The sequence below is a fragment of the Hevea brasiliensis genome, chromosome 2, assembly GCF_030052815.1.
Source record: "Hevea brasiliensis isolate MT/VB/25A 57/8 chromosome 2, ASM3005281v1, whole genome shotgun sequence".
In the NCBI taxonomy this organism is placed as follows: Eukaryota; Viridiplantae; Streptophyta; class Magnoliopsida; order Malpighiales; family Euphorbiaceae; genus Hevea; species Hevea brasiliensis.
In genome coordinates this window covers 31,618,685-31,634,593 of record NC_079494.1, presented here as the reverse complement: position 1 = coordinate 31,634,593, position 15,909 = coordinate 31,618,685, and positions in this window count along the sequence as shown.

Sequence of the window (15,909 nt, the reverse complement as noted above, 5' to 3'; positions counted from 1 at the left end):
CCTCTGGTTAATTTTGAAATGCCCATAACTGCCATTACTTCAAGTGATTCTAAGGTGGAGCTCACAGAGGAAAGCAATGAAAACGATGAACCTTCCCTCGTGCCTTGTGGAGATGAAACACGCACCATAAACTTAGGCACGAAAGAAGTAAAGAGGGAACTTAAGGTTGTGAAGAGTGAGGAATTGGGAGATATGATCAGTTTGCTCAGAGAATTCCTGGACGTATTTTCCTGGAGCTATGATGATATGGTTGGTTTGGACCCCCAGATAGTGGCGCACAAAATTCCCCTAATTCCAAGGACAATCCCGGTAAAGCAGAAGCTAAGAAGAATGAATCCTGACACACTGCTCAAGGTTAGGGATGAAGTCAAGAAACAGTACGACGCTGGGTTCATAGAAGTAGTCAAATATCCCCAATGGATAGCTAACGTTGTCCCGGTAATGAAGAAGAACGGGAAAGTTAGAGTGTGTGTTGATTACAGGGATCTTAATAAAGCAAGTCTAAAAGATGATTTCCCTCTCCCCCACATTGATGTGTTAGTAGACAATACTGCGGGATTGGGCAGGTGCTCATGCATTAATGGGGCATCTGGGTACAATCAAATCCCAATGGATGAGGAAGACAAAGAGAAAACCGCTTTTATCACTCAATGGGGAGTATTTTGCTATCGGGTCATGCCCTTCGGGCTGAAGAATGCTGGTGCCACCTATCAGCGCGCTATGGTCACATTATTCCACGATATGATGCATAAAGAAGTGGAGGTGTACGTGGATGATATGATTATCAAATCCCGGGGAGAAGAAAGTCATGTGCAGGTGCTGAGGAAAGTATTTGAGAGACTCAGGAAATATCAGTTGAAACTAAACCCTGCCAAATGCATATTCGGAGCTAGGTCAGGGAAATTGTTGGGATTCATAGTGAGCGAAAAGGGAATAGAAGTAGATCCAGACAAGGTTCGAGCTATTCGAGAGATGCCATCCCCAAGACAGAAAGGGAGGTGCGTAGTTTCCTGGGAAAATTGAACTACATATCAAGGTTTATTTCCAATCTCACCACTAAAGCCGAGCCTATTTTTAAACTGCTCCGAAAGAACAACACCACCCAATGGGATTCAATTTGTTAAGAGGCTTTTGAGACAATCAAGCAGTATCTGTCAAACCCACCAGTGTTGGTTCCACCCGTGGCGGGGAGGCCTCTAATCCTGTATATGGCAGTCCAACAGAACTCGATGGGATGTGTTTTGGGACAACATGACGATACTGGCCGAAAGGAAAGGGCTATTTATTACCTGAGCAAAAAGTTCAATGATTGTGAGTCAAGAAGTACTTACTGGAGCTGATTAAGAAATTCGAAGAAATCTCTTTCACTCACCTTAGTAGAGACAAGAATCAATTTGCTGATGCTTTAGCTACTCTAGTTGTTATGGCTCAAATCGAAGAGGGTTAGATGATTCAGATGTTGAAGATTAAAGCAAGAAGTGAGCCAGCGTATTGCTTCATGATTGAGGAAGAACCCGACGGTAAACCTTGGTATCATGACATCCTGGTCTACATCAGAACCAGAGAATTCCCTCCAGGGGCTAGCAGAAACGAAAGAAGAATGATCCAAAGATTAGCATTGGGATACTTCCCCAGTGGAGAAACCCTATACAAGAGAAGCTCCAACGGCGAATTGTTGAGATGTGTGGATGCCAAAGAAGCGAAAAAGATCCTTTTTGAGACTCATGAGGGAAATTGTGCAACCCATGCCAATGGGCACATGATGGCTAAGCAAATCATGCGACGGGGGTATTTTTGGACCACAATGGAAAAAGATTGCATCAAGTATTTCCGGAAGTGCCATAAGTGTCAGATCTATGCCGATCCGATAAATGTGCCACCTCACAAGTTGTTCAACCTCGTCTCACCATGGCCTTTCGCAATGTGGGGCATCGATGTGATTGGTCCCATCAATCCCAAGGCATCCAATGGGCACAGATTCATCCTTGTAGCCATCGACTATTTCTCCAAGTGGGTCGAGGCGACATCCTATGCGCACATCACACAGAATACGTTTCTCAAATTTCTCAGAAGCAATATCATCTGCCGGCATGGTCTCCCTAATAAAATCATCACTGACAATGCCACGAATCTCAATGGTCCAAAGATTCAAAAATTGTGTGATTAATACAAAATCCGACATCTCAATTCCTCCCCATACCGTCCCTAGATGAATGGAGCGGTGGAAGCCGCAAATAAAAATCTAAAGAGGATAATCCGAAAAATGACAGTCACATATAGGGATTGGCATGATATGCTTCCTTATGCTCTTCACGCATACCGACTTCAGAAGAACCTCAACCGGGCAACTCCGTACTCACCGGTTTACGGATGGAAGCGATACCGTAGAAGTTGAAATTCCTTCCTAAGGATTCAAGGAATCGTGATTGATGAGTCGAATGGAATGGATCCGATCGAGGTTGGATCGATTAAACTTCTTTGGATGAGAAAAGATTAACTTGGCATGTCATGGCGATTATACGGAGGAGAATGGCTAGGGCATTTGACAAAAGCGTTCGCCCACGCGAATTCCAACCCAGAGACCTAATTCTGAAGAAAGTGCTGCCGAATCAAAACGATCCCCGGGGCAAATGGTCACCAACCTACGAGGGACCCTACGTGGTTAAAAAGGCATTTTCTGGAGGAGCCTTGATCTTGACCCACATGGACGGTGAAGAGTTTCCGAGACCTGTGAATGCTGAAACCGTCAAGAGATACTATGCCTAAAAAAAAAAAAAAAAAAAAAAAAAAGTAGGAGTCAAAACCCGAAAGGGCGCTCCTAGCAAAATGTGCGAAAGAAGGCGAAAACCCCGAAAAGGGCTCTTTCTGTAAAACGAGTGAAGAATGAAAACCTGAAAGGGCGTCCTCAAAAAAAAAAAAAAAAAAAATCTAGGGTTGAAAACCCGCAAGGGCATCCCAAGAACCAAAAGGGAGAAAGAAGCATGGGACCAAGAAGGGAAATAAACCGTCGTGACATGAGGCTTCAGAGAATTTGAAATAATGGCAGTTAACGGATTTCAAAGCCAGCCACAAGGAATATGTGAGATCTATCCTTGTACCCTTCTTCTTTGAAACTCTATCTTTGTTTTTATTAAAATCGTAATAAAGTCATACTTCATTCCCTATGCTTCTATCTTTCCCTCATATTTATTCTTTAACATTAACCTTCTGCAATCTCATTATTTAATGCGCTATTAATCAGTTAAAATTTTTGCCATAAGATTAGGATTTAACAATTAATAACCTCACATACTTTACTATGAGATTTACAGGGAATGACCAGGAAAAGGGTACACAAAAGGAAAATGGGGATGAAAACCCGAAAGGGCATCCTAAAAAGGAGTACTCCTAGCAAAATGTGTGAAAGAGGGTGAATACCCGAGAGGGCGCTTTCTGTAAAACGAGTGAAGGATGAAAACCCGAAAGGGCGTCAGGAAAAAAAAAAAAAAAAAAAAAAAAACTAGAGGTGAAAACCTGGAAGGGCGCTTCTAGTCATATAGACGAAGGGGAAGTGAAAACCCGCAAGGGTGCTTTTCGGGAGAAAGTCAAAAAACAGAAATGGGGCATTTGAAGAAATGAGGCCATAGGTCAAGTCTTGCGACTCGTCCTCCATTCATCATTGGCCTTCGGGATTCTGTTAAGTACACTTCATTGGGGAAGAACTTCTTGTGTCCGGATTAGGCTTGCTTTGTAAGTGCAATTTACATTTCCTGTTATCAACCTCTGGTTCCTTGATCTAAGTTGATTTTAATTTCCTGCAATTTAAATTTCCTGTTATCAACCTCTGGTTCCTTTATCTAAGTTGATTTTAATTTCCTGCAATTTAAATTTCCTGTCATCGACCTCTGGTTCCTTGATCTAAGTCGATTTTAATTTCCTGCATTTAAACTTCCTGCCATCAACCTCTGGTTCCTGGATCTAAGTTGATTTTAATTTCCTGCAATTTAAATTTCCTATTATCAACCTCTGATTCCTTGATCTAAGTTGATTTTAATTTCCCGCAATTTACATTTCCCGTTATCGACCTCTGGTTCCTTGATCTAAGTCGATTTTAATTTCCAGCAATTTAAATTTCCTGCCAATTTTAATTTCCTGTTATCAACCTCTGGTTCCTTGATCTAAGTTGATTTTAATGTCCTGCAATTTACATTTCCTGTTATCGACCTCTGGTTCCTTGATCTAAGTTGATTTTAATTTCCTGCAATTTAAATTTCCTGTTATCAACCTCTGGTTCCTTGATCTAAGTTGATTTTAATTTCCTACAATTTAAATTTCCTGTTATCAACCTCTGGTTCCTTGATCTAAGTTGATTTTAATTTTCTGCAATTTAAATTTCCTGTTATCAACCTCTGGTTCCTTGATCTAAGTTGATTTTAATTTCCTGCAATTTAAATTTCCTGTTATCAACCTCTGGTTCCTTGATCTAAGTTGATTTTAATTTCCTGCAATTTAAATTTCCTGTTATCAACCTCTGGTTCCTTGATCTAAGTTGATTTTAATTTCCTGTTATCGACCTCTGGTTCCTTAATCTAAGTCGATTTTAATTTCCAGCAATTTAAATTTCCTGCCAATTTTAATTTCCTGCAATTTAAATTTCCTGTTATCAACCTCTGGTTCCTTGATCCAAGTTGATTTTAATTTAACTTATGTTGTCGATTTCTAGGTCACTAATTTGGGTATGCTTTAGTTCCCTAACTTCGAGCACTTAATCGTCCAAAATATGGGTCTGAATCTTTACATAATTTTTACACGGGAAATTCTTTTTCCTTTGATAAAAATTATGTAAAGAGGGGCAGCTGTCGACACCATATTTTGGTCGATCCCCAAAATCAATAAAACTTCGAAACCGATCCCCAGTACTAAGTCTCCCTGTGACAGCTAATCACATTTCCGATCCCTCTTTGATAGACAGTCACATTTCCGATCTCTCCTCACAAAGAATTGAATCAATGCTAAGTCCTCACATCAGTCAAAGCCTTACCAGTCTATTAAATCGCTCACTGATCTCTCAAACCTATTGTCGAATCTCCGGACCAGTCAAGTATATTCCTGATCTCTGTTGACAAATGAAATGAACTGACACTAGATCTTTTCTTACCAGTTTTATTGCCGATCTCCCTTTCAAAAGTTTAAGAGCTAAGGTTTTGGTCCGGTTTAATGAGGATTCCGATCTTAAGTGTTCAAGTCAAATTTCCAATTTTAATCAAGTCCCGTTCAGCATTTCTTCCCTACCGATCTCATGCTTATTGTGCTTTCCGATCTCTTACGCTTAGATTAATAATTGCATTTAGTTCTTGTTTTGCTATGCTCAGACAATCAAATACTTAGGCAATTCAGAGATTTTCCAATCACATCCAATCATTGAACAAAGAGCGATTTCATTTCATACCAACATTTGTACAAGTCATTCGGCTGGGGGATCACCCCCAGCCTGATCTACATTTTGCTCATTTTCTCTCTCACCCTCGGCCTCCTCTTCGCTTTCCTCCTCGCCTCCGGGAGCCAGGTCGGCCATCCAAGAGAAGTCCTCCTCTGGGTAACGCTTCTGGAGCTCGGCCAAGAGATCCTTGTGAGCGTTCACATAAGCACCGGCTATTCCTGTCACCATCTCTTCATCTTTTGCCTTAAGCTCCTCAGTAAGGTGAGCGACCTGAGCAGCTTCGTTGGCCCGGAGCGCCTGGACTTCTCCAAGAGCATGATCCCTTTCAGCCAGAACATGAGTCTGTTCGGCCAGCTTTTCCTCATAGTACTTCATACGCCCCTCAATTTGAGATATGTAATCCTGAGCGGATGAGAGATGGGATCGGAGGGATGCCACTTCTTGGCTCTTCTTCTCGACCTTCTTACCCAGGCGGTGAGCCTTTTCCCGGACTACGTGCTGATTCACCAGGCACTCTACATTCAGACTCATGGATCGGGTCAGGATGTCGTCAAGATTGTCCGGAGACAGTCTGTCCCGATCCTCTCGAAGGCAGATAGAAGACCCCAAGACTTTGGCAAAACTGGGGTTCTCCCGAATAGTCTGGTTATTCTCCAGGGAAGCGATCAGCACTTGAGCGCCACGAGAAGGGGGCCTCGCAGAAGGTCGAGAAGGACCCCCTTCTGTGCTTGGAGCAACTGAAGGAGGTCGAGGCGGCTCTTCTCATCGAGGAGGAGATCGGACAGCTTCTGCGAATGGCGGTCCCGAAGGTCAGGGCGAGCCTCCTTGTGTCTCCCCAGGTTCATGACCGGGTGTTTGAAGCAGTTCCGAACGCTTCATCTCTTTCACCTTCCAGGAAATCTCTCTTTCTTTCTTCCGCTTCCTGGAACCCTCACCACCCGCCATACCTGCACAAAAAAGAGGTTAGTGAGATCGCTAAGGTCCTGAGATCTGAGATGTAGAAAATACCAATGCCGAGGTCAAAGAGCGGAAGTTCGCGATCTTGGCCGGTGATCAGCTGTATGGTCCAATGGTGCAGCTCGGCAGTCAGCGCATCTAAACAGGAGAACTTCTGAGTGGCCGCCTGATTCTTCAGTTCCATCACTATTAGGCTTTCCTCCTTGTTCAGGGTAATACGCTTCGGAATTAAGGGCCCCTGGTGCCACCAGCTACGGGGGAAGTCCTCAAAGCAGGTCGGATTTTTGCTCCTCAGAATGAAGAAGCGGTTCTTACAATTCTTAAGGGAGGAGGGCAGATCGGTAAAGAGCCCACAATGAGGCTTCGCTTGAAAAAACCAGTGCTCATCGTCCTTTCGGCGAGTTAGCCTGTGCAGTTCGGCGAACACCTTAGCCGTAGGACTGATTCCCTTAGCTCGGCACAGGCCTCGGAAGGCTACTAAGATTCGCCACGAGTTAGGATGAACTTGAGTAATGCACACTCGGTGATATTTTAGGACCTCCTTGAAGAAGTCATCCAGAGGGAACCGAAGACCGACCTTTAACTGTTCCTCGTATACCATAACCATGTCATTCTCTTCAAAGAAATGATCGGCTCGGTGATCGCCGTGACACTGGATAAGTTCGTACGAATCAGGACGAATATTGTACTCCTGGCTAAACGATTGCAGATCGGATTCTTGCAAGATCGATGGCAGCTCGTCCATAGGAAGATTCTCCCTCCCTGAAGAAGGTACAAGCCTCGATGGTGCGTTTCGCCCCTGAGCTGGAACGGAGACCCTAGGAGCATCTGGTCGTGCGCTTGGCCTGACCACCTCTTCTTCATCAGACGACCACGAGAACTGAATGGAAGGAGGGCTCGTCGCTCTCTGACCCTCGGCGTTGCTCATTTTCAAAAGAAATAAAGAATTTAAACTAAAAGAAAGATCAAAGCCCTTACCGGAATCTGATCGGCGTCGGAAGAACTTGAGAAAACGAGAGGATTTTGGGTTTGTTCGCGAGAAACTGAAAATGGAATAAGAGAGCAACTGGCTAACCCCGCCCCCTATTTATACTCGTCCGAGCATTTAATGCTCACGATATTCCAGGCACCCCGCCCCCTATTTATACGGATCGGATAAGTGTCATTCAGGTAAAGAATCAGATCGGATAATCATATTAGAGCTCGAAAAATAATTAATAAGATAATAATTGACAAAATAAAATCTTTATTTCCAAAAGATCGGATTACATCATTTGGGCGATCTCAAGAGATCGGAATACATTTCCAAAAGTCAGATTACATAATTTGGGCGATCTAAAGATCGGAATACATTAGAGATCTGATTACATTAAAAGGCCGATCTCTAAAAGATCAGCGGAACATCCTATCTAAAGAGGCCTGTGTCAATAGTCAACATTGTGACTGATCCAAAGGGGTGTCACCGACCAGAACCGAGGCGCTGTCGGAACACCTAGAATCTCTGTCCTGAAGTGGTTTCATTTCAATCTATTTTCACAAATGGTTTTCTTTAGTTTCCCCCAAAACTAAGGTGGCGACTCCTCACTCTTTCCCACTTCGGTGAGGGTTCGTTCAGGCGACCGCAAAACTCCTTGCGACATTGGCCGACTTGTCCAGTTAAGTAAATAATTATTATGACATAAAATATGAATAAATATTGCTAAAAATTAAATTAAAATTTGGTAGAAAAGAAAAGAAAGAAAAAGGAGTTAAATTAGGAATTATGATGTCATGCTTATGTAATTAAGAGTTTCCACCCAATCACCACTTAACAAAATGACTAAATAGATAAAAGGGACACAAAATAAGATAAAAAAAAAGAAAAAAAAAATTCCAGCAGCCATTTTCTTTCCAAAACCAATGAGAATATTAGAGAAAGATAAAGAGAAAGAGAAGAGAAACTCCATGGGAGCTTAGGAAAGTTTGAGATAACCCATTAAACTACCTTGAAACTCATCTTGGTCTTTACAAAAAATTATTTCCACATTTTGGGCAAGCTAAATACAGCAAAAGGAAGAAGAAAGGAGGAGCTTTGATAAGTTTGAAATTCACTCCATTAGAGGTTAGTGACTTAAACTTATGTTTTTTTTCAAATTTATGTTAAGTATAAATAAGTGTAAATTACAAAGAAAAATTATTGAATACCAATTGTATGTGAACCCTAAATTTTTGGCAGCCATGGTTAGGGTTTGTTTGTGATGATTTTAATGAAGTTAAAAGGTTATTATGGCTGCCCTTAATGTGCATTTTGTAAGTGGATTGAAGAAATGCAATGAAAATGCATGAATGGTAATGTGTGAGTTAGGGTTTGGGGTGGAGAAATGGGACTTTGACCATGTGATGATGAAAATGGGTATTAATAGTCAATTATTGACCATTTAGTTCTGTTTAAACCAAAAATGAAGTGTGTTGAGTGATGGGATTTGGGTTTGGTGTGGCTGCCCTAGGTGACCTGCAGAATTGGACATGAGTCCAGCAGGTTTAGGTAGCCGTAACTTGAACTATAGAGGTCCAATTGGTGCAAGGCCAATTGGAAATGAAACTAGACACATAATGGCACAACTTTGGTGAAGAAATTATGCCCAGAAAACCAAACCAAGTTGACCAAAAGTTTTCCCTAATCCGGGTGACCTGCAATCTGCCTGGGCAAAATGACCAAATGAACAGTGTTTGGTCATTTAGCCATAACTCAATGTAGAAAGGTCCAATTGACCTGAAATTTTACCCACAACAAGCTGAGATATAGACCAACAACTTTCATGAAGAAGCCTAACCGAAATTATGACCAGAACCTATCCAACAAGGGAGTTGCAGTCACTATTCACTGTACTATAGATATGGTCAGTCTAGAAAAATTCCAATCCGGCCAGTTGTGGTTTTTGGACCATAACTTGAGCTACAAAACTCTAAATGTAACACCCCTATGTTCGGTAGTGCGTTCTACTGTTCCGATGACTAGTGTTGTCCGGACAGCTAGGATGCCTAGAACTACACTTCGTTATGAGTGACGAGACATAAAATAATGAAATACAAGAAAAGAAAATATAAGAAAAACAAAGGAAAATTAATAGCAAAGAAATGTAACCAAGTTAAGCGAGCCGAGAACCCTAGCGATGGGGGACCGCACCGGGAAGTCACGGCGTAGACCGTTGACTAACCCTAGACTGCGGGGAACCCTGGAAAACATTTTTAGGACTTAAATAGACCCTTATTGAAGAATAAATATCATTAGTAAGATCAAAGAAAAATTAAATAATTAGTACAAAGAAAAGTGAGAAATCGAAAAACAGACAAAACCCAGATATTAGAAAAATCTGAATGCAACGACGAGGGCATTATGGTCATTTGACACACCGAATTGTCTTTTGACCTAAATGTCCATTAAAAATAAATAATATTACACTTAGAAAATGAAATGAAAAATTAATTTGGTGGTACCTAAAGTAAATAACAAAAAATTAAAGGTTAAATGTGGAATAAGTGGGAGTTAAGTTTATAATATGAATTATTTGTGTGAGTGGGCCACTAATGATTAAACTAAACATAAAATGGGCTAATGTAAGTCCACTATAGCAGCTGAAATGTTCATCTTCTTCACTCCTTTAACCTAGCCGAATTGAAGAAGAAAAACACCTCCATTGGCGTTTTCATTCAAGCTTCATCTAACCCATCACTTCACTTCTAAACACTTAGGTTCCTTCATTAAAAATTATCTACACATCATAAGGAAGAGCTTGATACCAAAATCAAGAAGTTTAATCAAGGTTTGGCAAGTTCCAACCATAAGGTAAGTTTGTATTTTGGAAGATTGCTTTGTTAAACTTTGTGTTCATGTTATGGGTGTTAGTTTTGTGAAGAAAATTTTCAAGTTTGAAGAGTTATTGAGATGTCCATTTTGGACAGCCATGGAGTTATGTATTTGATGAAATATTTGAGCATATATTTGATGAGAAATTATATTGGTTATGGTGATTTAATGTTCTAGCAAATTATTCCATATGTATATGGTGAATTTTGCACTTGGGATGGAAATTGATGAATTGTATGATACTTTGGTATTGAGGAACATTTTCGGCAGCCTTGAAACTCTTGGATAAATGTATGTATTCATGAAGGTATTGGCAGAATATTGACATTGAGGATTAATGGATATGTATATAGATTGATTGTGTAAAGTGTATGTAAGAACTAGTAAGGTTTAGGTGTATATGTGATTGTACTTAGACTTTGTAAATGTGAGTTTTAATTGGTGTATTAAGGATGTTTGTAATCTGCCCAAAGTGATGTTAATGTAAAGTGGAATATGGTTTTGGTAATGAACCGAAACAGAATTGGTAAGGGAAGTGGACATATAGTAATGTAAGTGTGTAATTGATGTATGTTTAAGTAAGGTAGTTAAGGGCAGTATGCATTTTAGTCAATAACTTTAAATGTGTAATCTCAATTCGTATGAGACCAATTGGAGGTGAAACTAGGCACAAAATGTGCCAACTTTCATTGAGAAAGCATACCAAAATTCTGCTTGCAAGGTGACATAAGAAAATGACCAATTCGGATTAAGTTCAATTGAAACCTAAAAACTGACCAATTGGGTAGCAGTTAGTGTTTAGGCCATAACTCACTCAAAACAGGTCCAATTGACCTGAAATTTTAACCATGAATAGTTATGACCCATACCTACAAGTCTTATGAAGACACCAAAGCCCAGAAATGACCAGAAGTAAGTCAAAAAGCTTGCACAAGTTCGGGTCCAAAAACTGGCCGAACCAAAGTTGACCAAATTGACCTAAAATTGACCTAATTTGATGCCATTTGACCAGCAATAGTATAATGACCATAACTTGGTCTACTTAACTCAGAATGACCTAAAATTTTGCCCCGCGTTCCATAAGACATAGATCTACAAGTTTTTAGTTTTGATCAAAACCCGAAAACCGAGGGAACTAGGTCGTCCGGCTAGGTCAAACTAGTATCCCGGAACCCAGCAAATTGCAAGAAAATGCACTAAACAAGGAAATGAGTTTGATAAAACGTACCAACCCTAAAATACTATCGAATGTGACATATTAGTGACACTAAAACCTAGTTTACCTAAAACGCATCGAGGGTTGGTATATTAGGTTATTGAGCAAATAATAGCCTTCAGTGAATTACTTATCGAACATTATCGTTAGAGACAATTTAATTTAGTACTGAAACACTTCAAATTGTGTTTCTCAGTTAGCAAAGACTCAAGAAAAGGGAAGGAAACACTGAGTCCAGACCAGGAGACAATTATCAGAGGTTTGTGCACAACTAGTTTTCAACTAATTTTACTCTGAATAAGATTTCATATGATTAATTGTATGTTATTGATTTAAATTGTGTTTGTGCACAATAGTATTTCTTTTGAATTTTTCAATTGAAATGAATTATGAATATTTGTACATTATTGTTTTAAATTGTGGAAATGTGTTTGAATGGATATTTATTGCTTGAAAAGCATTGTAAATGATTTGATGGATACTATTGATTGAAAAGCACTATAAATGGTTTTTGTGGAAATTAAAGATAATTATGAATTGTGTTGCCATTTTGTGAATGAAATTATAACTTTGGAAATTTATTGGATTCTCACGAATCATTTGAATAAAATGTTTGGAATTGATTTTTTGTTCACACTTAGCATGACAGTATCATATCATTCCTTCTCCATTTATGGGGTTGTGATCGTTTATTTTCCTTCTCCAGTTATGGAGTTGTGATCGTTTATTTTTCTCCCTCTCTAGTTTACCAGTTGAGGTGATCGGATGAGTACTTATTATATAGCTAGCTCCCTTCCTCATTGATTTCGATTAGTGGGATTGTGATTGCTTTGTCGTGGTGTACAACGCGGCATTGATCGGAAATTTGTGTCATGGCTTAAGTTGTGAATGAATTGGCAACACTGTATTCTTAACTTATTCGACTAAATTGTGTTGTTATGTGATTTGATAATTTGTGAAATGAAGTTTAAATTCTTACTGACATTTACTGTCTTTCGAATTTAACTATGTTTTGATTATTGAGATTTATTGTGATATTGTGTTAAATTCCTTATGACAGTATTGTCTTGAATTTAACTATGGTTTTTAAGTATCCACCATTTAATTGAATTATGAATTGTGATTTAAATTTGTATTTAATTAATGTTGTGCACCACTGAGACATTGTTTCAGCGATAGCTTTTTATTGCTGTCGCAGGTAGACAGACAGACAGTGCAGCAGACTAGGTTGCTAGTACCTCCAGCGAGAGACTACCGGGTATAATGAGTATGCCAATATTTTGTATTTTGTAATGTAATGTATGTTCATTGTATGTACATATTGTTGTTGGTTTTGAGCAGTTGTAAATAAAAAATTGTACATTGAAGTTCCAAAATAATTATGAGTTATTTTGGCTTGTAAAAATTGTATTATATTTCTTTTACCTCAGTCTTTGAAAAATCACTATGGATTTGAGTTGAGAAATGTGTTGTGTTGAGAAATATGTTGGAGTTGAGATTTGGAAATCTATTGAAGTGCTTTTTACAGGTTTTCTGAATAACTATTTTATCCAAAATACAGATGGCACTCTGCCAAAATTTTTACAGAAACTCCAAATAATTCAAATGTGTTAGTTCTATCACTTCAGTTCAAAAAGGTTTTTAACACCTGTAAATAGTGCTCACCACTGTAAAAGAAGTAAGAAAAGTTTTTAAAATCCCTTGTAGTGTATTTAATGGATTATCAATAAGTGGAGTTGGTAATTCATTAGGTATACTACGGGATCATGTTATGCCTTACAGAGGGGTAGGGTGTGACATGTTTTAGTGGTATCAGAGCAAAGTTTTTAAATTCTGTTTTCATCTATTACTTGAATATTCTTTCTTCATAGTACAACTGCTCAATATCATTGTGTGATACATACGGTACATTACATTATAAATATGCACTAACGAGAGGAAATCTCCTTGTGTTATTTGTTTAGGAGATCTTAAATCCTCGCATTGAATATGGAAGAGGGTGATCGTGTAACACCCCTATGTTCGGTAATGCGTTCTACTGTTCCGATGACCAGTGTTGCCCGGACAGCTAGGATGCCTAGAACTATACTTCGATATGAGTGAGCAGGCATAAAATAATGAAATACAAGAAAAAAAAAGGAAAAATAATAGCAAAGAAATGTAACCAAGTTAAGCGAGCCGAAAACCCTAGCGATGGGTGACCGCATCGGGAAGTCACGGCGTGGACCGTTGACTAGCCCTGGACCGCGGGGAACCCTAGAAAATATTTTTAGGAATTAAATAGACCCCTATTGAAGTATAAATATCATTAGAAATATTAAATAAAAATTAAATAATTTGTACAAAGAAAAGTGGGAAATCAAAAAACGGATAAAACCCGGTGTTACCGAAAAATGGGGAATGCAACCCGAACAGGGGCATTGTGGTCATTTGACATCCCGAGTTGTCTTTTGACCTAAATTTCCATTAAAAATAAATAATATTACACTTGAAAAATATAATGAAAAATTAATTTAGGGGTACCTAATGTAAATAGCAAAAATGGGAAGCTTAATGTGGGAAAATGAAATTTTAGATTAAACTAATAATTTATTTTGACATAGTGCTCCACTAATTCATGAAAGTGGACCACTACCACTTCATTTGGATAGCAGATCATCTTCTTCCTCACTTCTCCAAGAACCAGCCAAATTTCTCCCAAGAAAATCCACCATTGACGTCCATTTGAAAGCTTCATGCAAGCTTGATTTAAGCTTCCTTCTTTGCACCTTTCTTCATTAAAGTTAATCCTCACACCATGGGCAGTAGATAGGCAGCAAGAAGACCAAGTTTTGGAGAGATTTTGAAGAATTTTCAAAGTGGTAAGTTTGTATTTTTGGGTTATTGCTTCATCAAAGTTAGTAGGAATGTTATGGGTGCTTGATTTATGAAGAAATTTTTTAGTTTTGATGTTGAATGGGAATGTGCACTTTTAGCAGACATGGAAGCACCTTGAAGGCAGTTTATTTGTGCTTGTAAATGGTGAATTAAATGATTGATTAAATGTATATTTTGTAGGAAATTGTTTGGGTGATGTATACTTAGTATATGTAAATGTAAAATGAGATTTAAAGCTTGGAAAATAATGGAATGTAAGTGTACCATTGTGGCAGTTTGTTAGCTCTTGAAGAATGCTGGAATTCATGCTTGGTTTATGGAATAATGATGTTAAAATGTGTTGGTTGTTATGGCAGTTTGAGTGTGTGTAAGGTGGTGTGAAGTGGGACATGTAAATGAGCATAAAAAGGTGATTGAATTGTTGTAAATTGGATTGAAAAATTCTGCACTTGTTGGTGTATGTTGAATGTAATTGTAAGCTGCCAAAATGACCTATAATGTGTTGTGAATTATGTTTAGGTTGTGGTACAACCAGAATTGGTTTGAATGTTAAGTTTGGTGAGTGTCAAAAGTGATGCTTGATGTGTATGCAAGAAATGCAATAAGGCAGTTTGAGTTTTAGGCCTATAACTTTAATTGTGTGGCTCCAATTGGTATGAGACCAATTGGAGGTGAAACTAGGCACAAAATGTGCCAACTTTCATGAAGAAAGCTTTCCAAAATTCTGCTTGCAAGGTAGCTTGAAAAATGACCAAATCCGGATTAAGTGCAAATGAGGCCTGAAAATTGACTATTTGGGCAGCAGTTAGTGTTTAGGCCATAACTCACTCAAAACAGGTCCAATTAACCTGAAATTTTGGCCATGAATAGTTAAGACCCATATCTACAAGTCTTATGAAGACACCAAAGGCCAGAAATGACCATAAGCAAGTCAAACAGCTTGCACAAGTTCTGGTCCAAAAACTGGCCGAACCTAAAATGACCTAAAGTGACCTAAAATGACCAATTTTGGTGCAATTTGACCAGAAATAGTAAAATGACCATAACTTGGTCTACATAACTCAGAATGACCTGAACTTTTGCCCCGTGTTCCGTAAGACATAGATCTAAAAGTTTGTAGTTTTGATCGAAACCCGAAAACGGAGGGAACTAGGTCGTCCGGCTAGGTCAAACTAGTATTCCGGAATCCAGCAAATTGCAAGAAAATGCAGTATACACAGAAATGAACTTGGTAACATGTACCAACCCTAAAAGCTATTGAATGTGACTTGTTAGTAACATTAAAACCTAATTTACCTAGAACGCATCGAGGGTCAACATATTAGGTTGACTAAGGAAATAATAGAATTCGATAAATTAATTATTGAACCTTATTTTTAGAGACAGTTTAAATGAGTACTGAAACACTTCAAATTGTGTTTCTCAATTAGCAAAGACTCAGGGAAGGGGAAGGAAACACTGAGTCATAGCCAAGAGACAGTTATCAGAGGTTTGTGCACAACTAGTTTTTAACTGATTTTGTTTTGAATATTTCATATGATTAAATGACAATTTTTTTTTATGTATTATATTCAGCAAGCATTGGATTTAATT